The following is an 18,731-nucleotide window of genomic DNA, read 5'->3' on the forward strand; positions in this document are numbered from 1 at the left end:
TCAATGAAATTCTCATCTTAGTCAACTACTACAGTGAAAACAGCAAAGAAAATGTTGCAAAAAACTGATAGTGAAAAAGCCATAATGTTGCTGTAATGCCAGTAACACCAACTGTGAATATGTCCTCACCTATATTCCATTTGGGAGATGAGGAACTGTTACAAACAGGAGAGGGAGATGACTGTCCCTTTCCTCTCTGTCCTTGTGAGGCCCCACATGGAGTACTGCGTCCAGTTCTGGGGCCCCTGAATACAAGAAAGACAGAGCTGTTGTCCAGAGGAGAGACACAAAGATGATTAGATGGCTGGAGCAGCTCCCCTTCAAAGACAGACTGAGGGAGATGGGCATTGCAGCCTTCCAGTATCTAAAGGGAGCATACAAACAGGAGGGCAGTCAACTCTTTACAAGGGCAGATAATGGCAAGACAAGGGGAAACGGTCTGAAGTTGAGGGAGGGAAGATTTGGGTTGGATATCAGGGGGAAGTTCTTTAGAGAGAGACTGGTGAGTTGCTGGAGAAGGTTGCCTGAAGAGGCTGTGGATGTCCTGTCCCTGGATGTGTTCAAGGCCAGGTTGGATGGGGCCTTGGGCAGCCTGGTCTAGTATTGGATATGGAGATTAATGAACCTGAATGCAGCTTCATGATCCTTGAGGTCCCTTCCTATCCAAGCCATTCCATGATTTCTGATGTATAACTTTTTTTTTTTTTTTTACGTGTGTATATGAAATTCTGCAGCTGGAAGAAGAAAGTTATTGACAGAATAGTTAGATACTGCGGAAGTTTGTGATCAGATTACTATAAAACTGATATATTTTCAGGACAGCCTCTATGTATATTTTATTTGTGGCTACCTTGTGGGAAGTAAAGGGCATGACAGCACAGAAAAAAATGCACAGGCATGAATGGCAAGGTTCACAGAATTGTCATTTTTGCAGGAAATGGGGTGCAAAACATTCTTCCTGATTCTATTTTGAAATGGGTATGAAGTCACAGCAGCTTATAGAACCGAGAGTTGGAATTCTTTTGGAAATCTTTGTCTGTCTTTCTTAGAAATACCGCAATGTCATATTGATGTTTCCATTAACAGTGGGATTGTGTGGAGAGCATAGGGTACCTTTTTCCCTTGGTAAGGAAAAGCTTTGTAGGATTTACTGTATCATTTATGTGTATCATTTGAAAAGCAAGGAATACTCATCCCACTGATGAGGGTTTGAGACAAAAACAAATGACTTGCTTAATGTGAGAACCACGTGATTGACAAGAGATTTGCATTCTCATATGCTGTCCTGTCCTGGCACAGTTTAGCTTGGTCAGCAGGTAGCTCTGATTTCACCTTTGTGTATATACAACTTCCATAATACTTCAGAAACTTACTCCAAAACTCGATAAATAGGAAAGACTTTGCCCTGTGTTACTTTTAATCTAATTTTCCCGATATCAGAAACTAAACTCAGAATAGTTTTACCGGAAGGATATGTATGGAGAAGGATTTTCTCCTTCTACTTCAGCCCATTGTTAATTAATCTAGATGACTTTTTGTTGTTGCTTTTCTTTTTATAACCCTCGCTTATTCCCAGTGGCTTTTATTTTCATTTTGAGTAGTGCTGGGTAATCCAAGTAAGCAGTTTTCCTAATCCTCTCTGACTAATCATGCTTTCCCTTTGGTATTTAGCACATTTTTGACAGGGCATTCTTCCTGTTCCATATCTGAATTCACTTTTTAGGAATTTCTTCCACAGTATAGCAAAGAAACAAACCAGAACAAAAATGCCCTCTTTGGTAACTAAAGTGTTATATGAGATACTTTCTCATTGCAATCCGCCCAGCAGGGGGTTTGAGGAAAATGTTTGAGGTCTCTTCCTACCCAACCCATTCTATGATTCCACGATTCTCTGAACTTAGTCCCAGGAAAATATGAAAATCAAATATACCTCAAGTTCTTAATAAATATTGTAATGAAATATCTGAAAACTGATTTGCACAGTAGCTCATAAGTTGAAATCTAGAATAATCTAATAGGTTGTTTTATCACGTTCTAATGAAAATGCTGAGATTTTGGAAACTGGACATTATCAGAGAAGAAAAGAAACTACTTATAATGAAATGTAGTAAAAAAGTTTTTAAAAATAAGGTATTTTTAATATACTGCTTGACTTTTATGCTTGGTAGGTTTGATTGGTAGGCCTTATGTTACACCAAATAACTAATACGAGACTAAGACAATATATTTTCCTTATGAGAAAATAAGAGATTAAGATCAATGAAAAATGATGGTGACTAAAGTTTTCAGAGTCAATTTGCTTTGTAAACTTCAGAGTTCCTCTTTGTTTCCCTTGCTTTTTACCATATCTATAATTTGGATCAGGCACCAGAACAGTGTGTACTCAAATTGCAGAAAAGTGCCAGCAAGGCTCAGAGAGAAAGCTCTGCAAATTGCTAGCTCACCTCTGAGCTCTGGTGTGGATTATAGGATCAAAAGTCATTACAATATACGCTTTGTTTGCTGTTGTATGAATGAAAGCTAAGTTTACTGTGCAGAATGTTTGGTGGTTGGATTTTCACACTTTAAGTCAAAAAAGGCTTCTTCAAATTTCTGTAGCAACATTTTTAGGAAGGCTGAATTTATTTAGAAATATCCCCATATTTGTGGGTTTGTAAGTTTAGATCCTCTCCAATACATTGGTGAATATGGGTAATTTACTCATAATCGCCCTTCCCTGAAGAGAGGCCAAGAAAAATGCAAACATTTCCATTTCCATTGTGCATACAAGACTTTAGAGTATGATATGTTTCACTGGAAAAAAAAATATGATGAGGGCAATTCCAAAAATCAGTCAGTACTCTGCTGATCATGCTCATCCTGGAGAAATGAATACTGAGAGGGGTTCTTATCTCAAATGCTTGTAAATATCCAGTGGACAGGAGTCAAGTGGATGGTGTCAGGCCCTTTTCAGCAGTTCCCAGCAGCAGAACAAGGGTCAATGGGCAGAAACTGGAAAATAGGGAGGTCCATCTGAATACGAGAAAACCTTCTCTACTTTAAGAAGGTGACAGAGCTCTGGAATAGACTGCCCAGATAAGTTGTGGAGTCTTCTCTGGAGATATTCAAGACCCACCAGGCTGCTTTTCTACTGTAGACAACCCATGTGAAAGTGTAGACTGCAGAAAATAACTTCCAGAGGTCTCCCCTACTATTCTGTGATTCCATGATCCTTAAATTAGTGGCAGAAAAAGAGGATCGATGCAGAATAATTCACTAGCTTTTTCTAAGAGCTTGATTGATATTAAACACTGATGAGTGTTTAATATGATCTCTTAATAGGATCTCTCCAGACAATTGGAAGAAAAGGAGGTTATCAGGACTAGTCAGCATGGATTCACCAATGGGAGGTCATGCTTGACCAACCTGGTAGCTTTTAATGATGTTGTTACTGACTGGATGGATGGGGGGAGAGCAGTGGATGTAGTCTACCTTGATTTCAGCAAGGCATTTGGTACTATCTCCCATGACATCCTTATAACAAAGCTGAGGAAGTGTGAGATAGATGAGTGGACAGTGAGGTGGGCTGAGAACTGGCTGACTGGCAGAGCACAGGGGGTCGTCATTTGCAGTGCAGAGTCTGGGTGGAGACCTGTACCTAGCGGTGTTCCCCAGGGATTAGTGTTGGGTCTGGTCTTGTTCTACATCTTCATCAGTGACCTTGTTGAGGGGATAGTGGCCACCCTCAGCGAGTTTGCTGATGATATGGAGTTGGGAGGATTGGCTGACACACCTGAAAGCTGTGCTGCCATTCAGCAAGACCTGGACAGGCTGGAGAGCTGGGCAGTAAGAAACCAGCCAAGATTTAACAAAAGCAAGTGTAGAGTCTTGCACCCAGGGAGGAATAACTGCATGTGCCAGTTCAGATTTGGTGATGACCTGCTGAAGAGGAGCTCTGCTGAGAGGGACCTGGGTGTCCTGGTGGATGACAGGTTGGCCATGAGCCAGCAGTGTGCCTTCGTGGCCAAAAAGGCCAGTGCCATTCTGGGGTGCATTAAAAAGAGCGTGGCCAGCAGGTTGAGGGAGGTGTGCAACCTGGTGTAGGGAACCTGCTTTGGCAGGGGTGTTGAACTTGATGATCTCTGGAGGTCCTTTCCAACCCCTATAATTCTGTGATTCTGTGATTCTGAGTGGACAAGGCTGCACTAAGAATCACCTCCCCAAGTGCAAATTAAGCCACATGCATGACTTCACAACACCTTCAAAGCAGTAATTAGGGATGGAGAGTGGAGATTTTTATAGCAGTTCAAATGGTGGATGCATGTGTTAAAATAATGGAAACAAGTTCTGTAAAAATAAGATGGTATCAGGAAAAAAAAATGCACAGCAGAGGAAAAACATAAAATAAAGATATGAGAAGCACTCAAAAGCAGGTCTGCATTAGATCTGTTTTTTTAATCCTTGTATGAACAGTGAAACCTTCCTGTCTTGGTGCAATATCAACATGCAAAACCTCTGTGAACTGGCTAGAAAATGAGACATCTAATACAATCAGATTAATCTTTTTAATTCTCTAAAAATCTGTATGTAGTTTAACATGATTTCCATGTGCAAGACATTAATTTTGATGACTGTTGTATAAATAAACTTTCAGACAACTTCAAAACAAATTGCACCTTACCCACCCTTTCTTTTTTTCTTTTTCTTTCCTTTGCAACACATCTGGTTAGAAAAGAATTATACCTCAGGTCAGAGTAGATTGATTAATACATTTTAATTTCCGAAAATGTCACGTTGCCATAACACTGTTGACCAAGTGGCATTGGAACATCTGTACAGGGGACGACATGGGACAGAATTCCCTAACTTGGCAAGTCTGACTAGCACCATCCATTTAAGCTATCACTTCTAGTGCGAAGGCTCAGCATCACAGGTTAGTAGCTGTGCATCACATGGGGGATGCAAGAACAATAAAAACCAGGGAGTTAGTTGTCAGGTTATTCTTTTCTGCTATGAAACAAACAAATGCAGACAGAAAGCTAGCTGATGGAGTCACTTTCTTCTTCTTCTTCTTCTTCTTCTTTTTTTTTTTTAATAAAATAAAACCAAAACAACAACATTATTTGGTTTTTTTCATTATTCATAGTTTCTTTCTTTTGCTTCTTCTTCTTCTTTTTTTTTTTTTTTTTTTTTTTTTTTTTTTTTTTTCTTCCCAAATATAACATCTTTTTGGTGCTTACTGACCTATCTAAAATGAATATTAGCAGAGCACTGGGATTTTGAGTACAAAGACTGTTAATTAATAATTGAGATGCATAAGTAGAGAATAATGCCTCCATGGCATTATTCATATCTTTGAGACTTTGAATAATTCTTTTGCCCTATCTTCGTTGACCCCAGAAGAAAGTGCCTGGCTTGAATTAATCAGTTTAAAAAAACCAAAAGCTACGCAGGATAAACATGGATCCAAACACCTAGAACATGAAATAGAAAAGCTTTTGGAGGCAGAATACTTTGTAACTATACAAGTGTGCTGTGAAACCATTTTCTTTGTTTTCTCTGATCCACCTGTGGTGTGTGGGGTTTGTTAATATGCTTTGTGCTTGGACTGCTGCTGCAAGATAACATTAAAAGCAGTCAAATAGCATTCTTTTGGATGTCTGAAACTTAAAATTTTTGATTCATTAGAAACAGCCTCATGATATGTTTCCACTTGGGAACATCTCAGTGTAAACTCAGGAATTTTTGGACTACCACTTCAGACTATTATTTGCACATAAGATGTTTCTGGGCCTCTTCTTCCAGTTTCGTCTTACAAGTAGCAAGAAGCTCATTTTCCCTTCCTTTTGCTAAAGGAAGAAGTTACTGAAGACCTGGCATAACTAAAGTGCCCAGAGAAACACAGGAACAAATGCAAGCATTGAGTGTAAGCACCCTGAAAATAATATGCTATTAGGTATCAACTGATGTAAATTGTCAAACCAGCCTAGCATCCCCAGATCAGTGCCCTGGCACAGAAGATAAGGCTTCCCTGGATTTGTAATGTTTCATGAAGACGTATCTCTACTCGGCTGGCAGTGCTGCAGAAAAGTGCCTAGGAAATAGAACGGACCCCAAACCAAGCATGTATTCTCAATGTTAAACTTCTGCCAAAATATTTTTTAAAAAGCAATCACTGTATCAGGATGTATAAACATGAGTATTATATGTAAACCAGATGCTCTGCTGAATACAGACCTCAGCTGGAATGTTACTGCATCCAATTAGAAGCAACATATTTCCAGAAATTTGTGGACCAACAGAAGAGGAGGGCAAAGCAAAGCAAAAACATTGACCAGAAACCAAGAAAATGTGGTTTTAAAGAAAGGATTGTGATGATGGTGTACAAGGAACAGAAAACTGAGGGGTAGGTATAAGCTCTCAAATATGTACAATGCTGCTGCAAAGACTTCCAAAATGTTTTCCAGGCATTATTTAGGGCATTGATCCATTAATCTTTAGGGCAAGGAACAATACTGTAAAATGTAGCCGAGAAGATTTAGATTATATATGAGAAAAGATTTTCTATCAGTAAGAATAACTACACAGTGGAAGAGATTTTTGAGGTCAGGTAAGAAGTCTCAATTGTTGGAAGTTTTTAAGAAAAGAAAGATAAGACAAACATCTGTCGGGAATTGTTTAAGTATTGCTGATTCCACCTTTAGATTAGTTGACCTTCCTACTACACTCTGTGATCACAACTGTTTATCCTGAGTGATTTGTAAGATACTGGTTTAAAGGTTACGAGGTCAAATGTGGTGGATATATTGATTTCCCACTGTCACTAAGCCGGGTGCTGGTTGTGGAAATGATGAGCCAAATTTACCAGTAGCCGGAGAGCACAGTGGAAGAGAGCAGCGTCTGAGATTAGTACTGGGGGTAATTTCCTTTTCCTCTCTTGACCTCTGGTTTGAATTTAGCTGATGGACTCGCCATCTGTACCTGCTTCTTAAAGGAGCATGCTTTCACTGGTATGCTGCAACAAATGGCATTTCCAAGTTCAGAACTGATCAGTTCATGTAAGAAGAACAACAGGGTAAGAGAGCACTAGATAAGTGAGAATGTAACAGGGAAACAGACAAAACAGATCTAAATTTCAGCAAGACAGAACAGAGGCAAAAAGTGGTAAGTCATTATCAAAGCAAATTAACTTAGAACAAGACGTCAATTGAACTTCAGTGGAAGTGAGAATAAGCTGAATTTGGGATCTGCAGCTAAAGAAATGAAACTGGCATCTTAGTATCCAAATCATGAGACATTGTACCATATGGTCAAATTGTATTTTTAAACTGCCCTCATCACCTGAATATAAGAACTCTCCAGTAATACATTAAGTGGGGTGATTTATATCTGCCAGAGACGTCTGCTCTTTTGATCATTCCTTTTCCTGAAGGGTACTGTATTGTTCTGGTTTAAGAGTTTTTAAATGGTATGACTGATTAAAAAAATGTTCCCCAACACATGACTTTGATATTCATGTTTCATTCCCAGGATATCTTTAGGATTTATCAGTGCAGGCATGTGAAGCTAGTGAGCTTCACTTGACTAGTTTCGTTATTTTATTTTGAATGATTTTGTGACTACATGTCGTTCAACTCCAAAAATCATCTAATTAATGAACTTTGGGTCAGAAATTTCACAGTTCCTACTTTTAAATACTTCAAGAGCACCAGAAGTTACTGACAAATATAATATCTAAACAATGGAAAAATCTAAGAGAAGTAGGAAATGATTTTGTTTCTTTTTTAGAAACTTATTTGTTATCATTATAACTACTACTATTATTATTATAAAGCTAGTGCACTTTTCTTTTCCTCATCTGTTGCAGAGACAGTACTTGTTTTCTACAGTTCAAACGTTGTCTCTTTATGTGCTGAAAGAACAGTTTCCATGGAGCAAGCTGGCATCAACTCAAAACATTAAATGTGTGATCAAAGAAGTTCAGTCATTTCTGGACAAGTCCTTCCTTGATGAACTGTATCCATAGATTGCTACTGTCTTCACCTGGAGTGAATCATTTGCATAATAACAACAAAAGATTGGGTTCATTTAATTATTCTTAACAGTAATAATTCCAGAAGGTCTTTTATATCAAGTTTAAATATTAAGTGTTAGATATTGCTGAAAGACAAATGCTGGCACATTTTTATTAAAGAAGATGTGATTAATGATTTCTCACATATTTCACATCTTTCTTGAGATGTTTATAAATATTGACCATATTTATAATATTTATCATTCAAAATTTTGTCAAAAGAAAATTGACTATATTGGCTACCTTCACCTTATTTCCCTTTCCTTCATACTCATGGTGAACATCCTCAAGCTTTCAGAATTGATATGCTCAGATTCTGATGCTCCTGCTGGTTTAAAAAAGAAATGCAGTGCTAATAAATTATAATAAATTGTCAGTCTCAACGGGTCTGTGACCTTTAATCTGTAGGGGGTTATGTGCAACACTTCATTTCCCCTTCTTTTAGCTCTGGCTGTTTCCCTTGCTGTTAGCCAGTGTCCTTGATTTATGGGTGGGCCACCAGCAGGATATCTCACCTGCAAAAATAGTTCATACTGTGTTGTTTATTGTACTAAGTAGGCTTCACGCTGGCTGAGGATTTTTACAAGGGAAAGGAGCTGCTGTCAGTCTTTCTGTCATCTGAACAAAGCTGGCTCCAAAGTTCTCTCAAATTTCTACATGAAGTCTAGGAGCAAGAAGTCAAAGCGAGCTATCAGCCCTTCTGTAGTGAGTCAGACTCTTTTGCCTTTTTGACTAGAAGTTCCACAGAAGATGAGAACAAACTAATGGAAAACAGGGATAAGATAAATTAAAACAAAACAAAGCAAAACAAACAAACAAAAGAAAACCAAATCCACCCTTAATTTAGACCAAATATTTAATGCTGCCCACATCTTTTTAAATATCTGATTTTCCTTCATGTTAAATTATTACCTGCTGTGACACATTGCCATTTCTTGTGATTAAGACAAAAGGTTTTGATTTGCTGAAGAAAAAAAACAAACAAGCCTCAATTGTCCCAGTGTTGTAATTTTAGTGCAAATACAAGACAGAAACATTAGTTGCATATTTAGCCTCCAAAGCATGAGCTTAGAGGCAAGAAAAATATTTAATTAAATCAGTAGAATTACCTGCTTGTTCTGTTTTCATACTTATGGCATTTTCTAAGAGAAGAATATTCCATGTTTCACAAAGGTAACATTAAAGAGAAGAAAAAATAATATCTATTGATCTTGAATACATTTATATTGCCAGGTTCTGAAAGTGGCTTCATATAAAAACAGTCTACTGTGTCACTCTAAAGTTAGTAAAAACTCCAGAGGCTGTCAGCAGTTTTGGAAGGACATCTTTATTGATGGCAAATATAAATATATAAGTAAATAGATCATCGTATAAAGTCTGGAAATACCCTTTTTCCATTGTGCTCTTTAACTGATTCATATTGCTGTATTCACAAGTCACTGGGAGACTATTAGCTCACATGGTCAGCTTTGTTAGAACACCGAATCTGGGCTACTAAAATATTTTCCAAATTATGGAACCTTTATCAGCCGTTTTTCTGAATAAGACTGAATTCTTGATTGAGATGATAATAAAGACGCCTTCTGATAAACAGAGTGCCTTCTGAGAGTCTTCTTAAGTGCAGATAGGATGAGATATTATAATGACCAATTTTGTTGTTTTCCACTAATTACTCATTTTCTTTGTTACTCACTGTGTGTTTCCTGTCTCTTTGTTTGATCCTGCTGCTACATTTCTTGTATTGTATTTGATTCTATGTCATAAAATGAAATATTACTGCAGACATGTCTTTTTGTGTGTGTTTGAAGGAGCATTTTACATCTTTAGCAATGTTAACTGTGGTACAAATGAACAAGTGGAAGAACAGAGAGGAAATAATTCCTTCCAATCCATCAAAAAAGTTACTGGGTTCTGGAGCATCATGCTACATGTACATAACTTCAAGCTACTTATCTCACTAAACACGTATGAACAGGCATGTAGCCATAAGATGATGGGTAATGGATATAAACTGGAAGAGGGTAGAGGAAGACTAGATACAGGGAAGAAATTATTTTCTGTGAGGGTGGTGAGACACTGAAACAGGTTGCACAGTGAGGTTGTAGATACCCTGGAAGCATTCAAAGCCAGGCTGGATATGGCTTTGAGCATCCTCGTCTAGTGAGAGGTGTCCTTGCTCACAGCAGGGGGGTTGGAACTAGATGATCTTAAGGGTCCCTTCCAATCCACAACATTCTATGATTCTATAATATGATTCTATAAACAGAACTTCTGTGATACAGCCAAACAACATTTCTGAAGTTAAAAATTAGTTAGATTAAGAAAACCTAAAAATGAAAGTCAGAATGACAAATGTATGCTGCAGGCTCTCCCTCTCAGTGTGTGACCAACTATATCCCACTTCAGTAGTTCATAATGTTTTCGTGTACTTCTTTCTTGTCTGTCTGTTGCTAAAACACATTGTTCTTTGCCTCAAAATGTTTGTATGTTTATTTGAAAAAAAGATGCTTAAGTCACTTACAAGTGCAACACATTCTCTGTCTCTCTATCTGTCTTCTACTCACCAATCATTCAACTCTGAGAAAGATTCTTACCTAGAGTATATTTAAGCCTACTAAATAAGACATATTCTTGTACAAAAATATTGTATTAATGAAAGAATATTTTTTTAAAATACCACTTTAAAAATCAGTAGTTTTTTTTTTTATTTTTTTTTTTTTTTTAAGAAATAGTAATGTAAGAAATAAAATAGAAAGTCTTAGTTATTAGTCTAAATATTTGCTGGATGCATATGCTTTTGATAGTGTAGTGGAAATGCTAGGTCATGGCTTGAAACAGTGATTGAGCACCTGATGGGAAGGCAGAACTAACCCCGGAGAGCTCAGGTGCATGCAATGTACCTGCGTGACCTACTGGAAGGGGTGGAGTCACAATCCAACCTTTTCCCAGAATTCAGTTAATGGTTGGCAGTGGAGGTAAGAGTATGTTGTTGGAGGTTCCTGCCTATCTGAGGCCTTCTAAAGCTAAGCAAATGTTCTTCTTTTGTTTCTGCATCCATGGCTGCTGTATTTGGTCTTGTCCTCATTTGCTGCAGCCAGAGACTTTGGTACCCCAATATTATTGCTAGAATTTCCATCAGATTATAGCATTACAGATACATTCCCTTTGTTCCCAAGCAAACTGAAGTAAGTAGTGATTTATGAACAAAATTCTGCTGGTTTAGAACCTTCTGCTGGTAGAACCTTTTCTCTTCCAATATTTGAAAGGTGCTTACAGTGAGATTGGGTTTGGTTTCTTCTCATTGTTGGCTGGGTGAGGGGAAATGGCCTTAAGTTGCACCAGGGTAAGATTAGATTGGAGATCAGGAAAAACTTCTTCACAGAAAAGATTGTTAAGCACTGGAATGGGCTGCCCGTGGAGGTGGTTGAGTCACCATCCCTGGATGTGTTTAAAAACTGGATGCAGTGCTCAGGTACATGATTTAGTGGAGGGTTGTTGGAGTTGGGGTAGTATGGCATGGTTGTAGGGCATGGTTGGACTCAATGATCTTTAAGGCTTTTTCTAACCTGAGCGATTCTATGATTCTATGGCCTGATTTTCAATAACAGGGATTTTCCACTTCACAGAACAGTGTGTCCTGTGCCACATGTGCACATGCTCAGCCTGAGAGACATTGGCAGAGACGCTGGTGGAGCTCTTGCACTGCCTTCATGCATGATGCCTGACTCTGCAATGCAATGGATATGGCTACACTACCCTCATTTTTCTAAGTTGATGTTTTGAATATACAGTCAAAATATCCCAAGATTTTTTAATCTGTAGGATGAGTGAACTTGTCAACATTAAGCATGATTTATGTTAATTTTAATGTTGACTACTTCTATGTTGTCTTTAGCTCTTCACCAGGTGTGGTATATGTGCTGAACAATACATATGGTCAAAACCCCACATCTTTGTTCACAGCTGCAAGGACTAAACAAAGGAAGAATCTGTATATTCAAGGAGGTGGCAAAGTCAATTTATCTTTCTAGACCATGGAGACTGGTATTTGAATATTTGAATACTGTCTTCTTCTGACCTGTCATGCCCTGATGATAGTATTTGTTTCTGATGCTCTTCCTATAAAATCCAAATAATCTACATAGACCTTAGTATATAGAGAGTTTTTCCTTGTCTGTTTATTTGAGGGAAACATGTCTCCAAAATTTTATGATTGAGGCTCTGTGGGGACCTCACTATGGCCTTCCAGTACTTGAAGGTAGCATATAAACAGGAGGAGGAACGACCATTTGCAAGGATGGATAGTGGTAGGACAAGGAGGAATGGTTTTAAACTAAGACAGAGGAGTTTTAGGTTAGATATTAGGAGGGAGTGTTTCACTCAAAGGGTCCTGATACATCAGAACAGGCTGCCCAGAGAGGATTTGGATGGCCCATTCCTGGAGGCATTCAAGGCCAGGCTGGATGTGGCTCTGGGCAGCCTACTCTGGTGGTTGATGACCCTACCCACAGCACAGGGGTTGAAACTAGATGATCTTTGAGGTCTTTTTTAACCCAGGCTATTCTGATTCTTTGACTGTAGTGTTCAGAAAGCTAAGTTATAAACTGAATTATTTTTATTAAACCAAATAAGCAGCCAATTAAATTATGTACAACTTAATTTCTACCCACTAAACCACATCCACTGGTGAAGGACACCTAATATTTGCTTTCTATTCTCTCTTTTCCTTTCTTCTATATTCATTTGTCCCTTATAGTCCCTGAGTCTGTGATTCTGTGTTTCTCTGATTATTGCCAGTTAAAATGGAATTAGATTGTGAGAAACAAAGATTAAAACACTCTCACTTCCCGCTGTTATTTCTGCTTTCTCTGCCATGTACAGCACAGAAAGAAGAGGGGTTACATCTCATCTGCCACATAATAGCAACTCTGCAGCTAATTCCTCCTCATACCTTTCCCCTGCTCCAGCATGGGCTCTTCTCCATAGGCTGTACTTCCTTCCGGACATAGTGACTTGCTTGGGTGTTAGGTCCTCAGTGGCTGCAGCATGCACATCTATCCTGGCATAATCTTCTTCATGCAAAACGGATGCTCGGACGCCTGGAGAACCTCTTGCCCTTCCTTCTTCTCTCGCCTTGGTAGCTTTAGGGTTGTTTATCACATTCAGTTGTGGTTTTTTTTGGTTTTTTTTTTTTTTCCCCTTATCCCTCACTATTGGGCAGCATTTTTCCCTTTCTCAAATGCTATGCCACTACCTTGGCCTCTGGGTCCAGTAATCTCTGTGAAGAGGCCATTGGAGTCAGCTGGAACCAGCCTGGCCTCTATATACAGAAGAGCCTGGCAGCTCCCTTCCAGCACCTGCATCCTTTTAGTAGTATTTAGTAGTATTATAAGTTAATTTGGTTTGAAACCTGTAGGTGTTCCTGACACCTTCTTTCAACCAATACTAAAAATAAAGTGAATATTAATTTGGGATCTGCTGAGTTTTCATTTGTTGCTCACTGCTAAAAATGCAAGTTGTTTTCATCCCAGTGATGGTTATTCATTCTATTCACCCTATGTTCACAAGGACAAGGAAAAATAGTCAGAGGGCACGGGCATAACTAAACTTGTCACCAAGAGTGCTTGGCTTGTTCTGAACTCCAATGAGAACAAATGCCTGCCCTGGCAGCTCCATGAACTCTGTTTGTGGGTTTTAAATGGTAGAAAATGAAGAGCATAGACATTAAGCAATCTGGTTACTAATTAACACTTTACTTTCTGAACCTCTAAAGTTTTGTAAATTTGAATGAAATTGGCTTACTTTATTTTTCTACTTTGTACTGAACTGTAAGAATGCTTAATGCATTTTTGTCTGTTTTAAAATATTCTTGTGGTGCAGCTGGACTATGAAATGTAAAGTGTTTTGAAAGGGACATTAATACCATTAACACTATTGAAAAGCATTTTCAGTTAGCTGTTTTTCTTCCATTTCCCACCCTCTCTCTCTTTTCCCACCCTCTTAGAATATTTGTCTTACAGTGTTTAATATTTTACATAATATTTTACTTATTTTCCTTTTGGCATTGAAACAACAGTCAAGTAGGAAATCTGGAATATGTTTCACATTTTTCCCTTCTGTCTGTGATAAGTAAACTGTAAGAGATGAAAGGGCTTGCAACTTGAATGCTTCCTTTCTGTATTTTATTGATCTCTGGAAATAGTTCAGCATTCTTTTTCATTCATTCATTTTTCTCCTATCGGCATAAATAAAATTGATTGGGGTGGGGGGAAGTTAATTGTCTTCTGAAAATATGGATCTTATTTATTTATTTAGCATAAATTTAACAATTAGTCTCAGGAGAAAACTTTATATTTTCATAGAAGTGTTAGGTTAATTTTGTTTATTTATTTTTTCTTCATGTAACATGCTTGGTATTCTGAGAAGTATGATATCATCCAAAAGGATATGACTATCATACTGAGAACAGAGTGCATAGCTACACTCTATTTCTTGAATTTTTGAATTCTTCCTTTCTACATTCAGATTTTATATATTACTGTGGCCAATTAAGTAAATCATCATGAAGTACACACACTGACTGCATGTATTAATGTCTATGTTAAAGTACGATCATTCTGTCCTCTTCTAGCTATCAAGAAAAAATTACAGACTTGAAGAATTTTAATTTACGTTTCATGTTGCTTACTTATAGCTATATGTTAAGTACCAAACTGTGATCAGACAGCTATGAATATAAATCAGACAAATGGCTAAATTTACAGAGGCCTTATTAAATAAATATGACATATATAGTGAATTATATGTAAGTGGTTTGGAATTTATTTATTTATTTTTTTTTCAGTGAGCTTGCTTCAGAAATATAAAATACACTGGAATTCAAAAAAATGCACAAAACTTTCAAAATATGGCAGAAGCAAGGAACACTAAATACACAGCACATTTAGAATTGAATAAATTACGTTTTTTATTTTCACAGTTAATCATTGAGTTTTCTTTTTCCCCTTTTCCTTGTTTGTGCATGAATTAAAGCAGGAAAAAGCAACTGAAATAGTTTTTCCATTGTCTTATAGCCCAAGATGCAAGAATGTTATTTTAATCTTCCCCTTATTCTAAAATTGTTCTGAGATAACACCATGTGTGACCTGCCTGGCCATGTGCCATCTCCAGCATTGCACTGTGCAAAGGTCTGCATTGGTATTTGTCAGTCATTTCTTGACGATTTATAACTGAGTTGGAGTCTTTCCTTTCCCCCTCCCCCCTTCCCACTACTGCAGGAATTTGTGATGAATAGGATGGAAAATCTACAGCATGTGTATTAGTTAACAGGAGGCTGTGACTACAGTTTAAATCTGAGTAGAAACTAAGTAGCCTCTGAGGAATTAAAGGGGTTTTAATTCATTTAAGCTGATCGGCCGTAGTTCAGCTTCTCTACAACTGTGATCCTTTACCATCTAGAGTATCTATTCTGCTCTAAGAATAGGAAAATATACATCTTTTCCTTCTTTACAGCAAAGTGATTAAGCTACCTTTTTCATCTGAATGTCAAACCATTCTGAATGACAGAACTGAGAACTACATAATTCAGCTGAAGTTTAGAGCAGAAAACATCACTTGAGAAACCATGCGAAGTTATTATACAGGTAATGCAGAAAGAGTCAAAAATAAACATTATGTAGAGCTAGTCCTATAACATTTAGACTGATTTTGGTCTCTCACACTGAGAGCTTCTGCTTAAGCCAATGACATTTTGGTAGAATGTTGAGAGGATATCTAGACTGTGGAGCAGGAGCTTTCAGTGGTGTGAAGTATCCTTCTGTTTTCTCAGATGTTCAGCTCTAAGAAGCTGGTGGCTTACCTTATTTCCTTCTAATTGAAATCTGCACACAGGAAGAGGGAGAGATGCTCTGTTTCTTGGTTTCCATTTCAGCATAAAGAGGAAAAGGTTGTGGAAGGAAGTCTGGGACACTGTGCTGCTGAAGCGATAGACTCTTTGAGACAGTGTTAAGATACTGAAAGAGAAGTGTACTCCAGTGAACCTGAAACTAAGCATATGTCTTCATATAAAATCTAATCTAGAACCAAGTTGAGACAAATACCACACTAAACTGTTTCAGCCTGTTGGGATTCTGGGGTTCTACATCATTGACAAATGGCTGACTATTACAGTTCACAAGCATATTTTTTCTTCAGGCTTGGATGTTCTAGTTATATATTACCAAATGCTATGGAGTATTTTATATTCCTTTACAGTTTGCAGGAAGTCCAAAATATATTTTGAATTGGAGGTTTATCATGTTTCTTGATTACTGTACAGTGAGGAAAGGAGCTTTCAAGCAATCTGTCTAGCTAATGTGGTTCTCACATTTAGCATTTCTCTTGGACTGGCTTTTAACCAAATTCTGTAAATTTGTCTTTCTGCCAAAAGAAAAAGAAGACTTATCTTCATTATGTCCAAGGAGTTTAAATACTATATGCTAAGAACTGAAAAAAACAAAGCTCTAGGGCCAGAGCAGCTGCTTCTGGCCATGTAATATTAATGCACTTAGGAAGTTTCAGAGTACAGCTCTACCTCCACAGAATATACATCTACAGGAGTTGGAAAAACCTGTTCTCAGTGGGAACATGTAAGTAAGGCTGTGGTAAACCTCTGACAGCTGTTCCTTCCCTACCTCAGGTGATCCATCACCAGCATAAGAAAAGCAATAAAATAACTCATGAGTCATTGTCACCAAGCAACTTATTAGTTTCGATGAGTTGCTACTAGTTTCAGATGTCAGAGAATGCTCACTTAGAAAATGATACTGTGCACTTTTGTGCACACTTAATGCACATTTGTCTCTACTCCTCATTTCTTAGAATTTCTATGATGAGACTGACAGGGAAAGGTAAAGAAAATGTAAAGCAAAGGCTTTTGAGCAAAATACTATCTACAGCGTTTTTGTAGCTCTACAGATCTCAATAGGTGCAGTAGTTCGATTTCAAGCAGTTGTAATTAGGCATCATCGTCCTTGAGAATTCTGCCTTTTGTTTCCTCTACCTGAAATATTTCACTGTATAAGGGAGATTATTCAAGCAAATTTACTAGCACACTTCTTAGTAATCTGTCTCCCTTTATTTCATGGATAGTAAATGTCTTCACATTATGTGTTACCTTACCTTCAGTAAATATTGACAGAAAAGAGATGTAATTGTTGACATTACATATAGTCTGCTACCAAGGGCTTCCTACAAAGCTTTACCTGAGTGAAAAATCATACAATACAAAACAACGTAAAATGAAAATGTTAATGTAAAATGAGAGAAGACAGTTCTTTAAACCCTTGTTAGGAAAGCAACATCAATAAACATTTTAGTAGTAAAATCTGTACAAAAATATATTACCAATTTTGCAGTATAAAGTGCTTAATATAAATCAGTCTTTAAAGGATATAGCTTTGTTTCTTTTGTCTTATTGAATATTATTGCAAATAATTCTGTCAAATGCATGGACTGGAAATGTTTGTAAAACAGTGACTGACCGCTCCCGTCAATACAGTAGATGCTTTACAGTAAATGTAGAGAGTTGTAGTCAATGATTCTATGATTCTATGTTATCCATTGTATTTCTGAAAGTGAACGCCATAAGAAAATTCTAAATTTCATACGGACATTATGTTGCAAAATAATTAAGTTACGTGAATCCAGATGCAACTATGTAAACATTAGAAATGCAATGACTGCTTCATAGAGAAAGTTTGAAAAGGTCACAACATTGTGGCACTTCTGTGACTAATAATCACTCTTAGCTGGAGAGAAATTCCATTAGATCAGTTGTAAAAATCATTGTAATAAAAACCATACATTTTCATTTAAATCAGTGTGAACATGATTAGGAGGCTCAAGTCAGTATTAGTTTATACTTACTTGCATGTCAAATCAGAGCATTATATAATTAATTGCTTATGCTCTTTTGTGCGTGTTTGCCTACACAGACATTAAATTTCCTTTGCCTTCCCTTATAATAAATTCAGCCTTGTTGTATTAAGTTCTCTGGATAACAAAAATAGATTAGATTTATGTCTATTCCCTCTACAAAAGCAACACACATTCCTAAAAATGTCTTCTTGAAAACCAAGCACTGAAAATTTCCACTAGATCTTTCATGTGATGCTGCTCATTTTTATAACAGTTCCTTCTGAACACTTTGGCTTTTATAGAAGTGCTTCTTTTTCATTGGAAGAAATAAATAAGATACAGAGTCAGAGCAGGGTGGATGCTGGAAGGTACTTCTGGAGATCTCTAGTCCATCCCTGCTGCTCAAGCACAGACACCTACAGCAGGTTGCCCAGAGCTGTAACCAACTTGGTTTTTAAGATCTACAAGTCTTCTCCATGTCAAACAACTCCAGCTCTCTTGGCCTCTCTTTGTATGACAGGTATTCCAGTTCCTTCATTATCTCTGTTTTACTTTAGTGAGTAAAAGTCTGTCTCACACTGAGGAGCCTAGAAGTTGATCACCAGGTCTTCCTCTGCAGATCTACCTCCCAGCTGGTGGCTGATAGTATGTATTGAAGCTCTGAAAAAGGAAATGTTTTTACTGACTATTCAACCTGCAGCTGACTTGGAAATGTTATTCTGAGATATTTTTCTGTCTGCACCATTGGTTAGAACTTACCATAGTCATGAATAATCTGCAA

This window comes from Coturnix japonica, chromosome 3, assembly GCF_001577835.2.
Source record: "Coturnix japonica isolate 7356 chromosome 3, Coturnix japonica 2.1, whole genome shotgun sequence".
Classification (NCBI taxonomy): domain Eukaryota; kingdom Metazoa; phylum Chordata; class Aves; order Galliformes; family Phasianidae; genus Coturnix; species Coturnix japonica.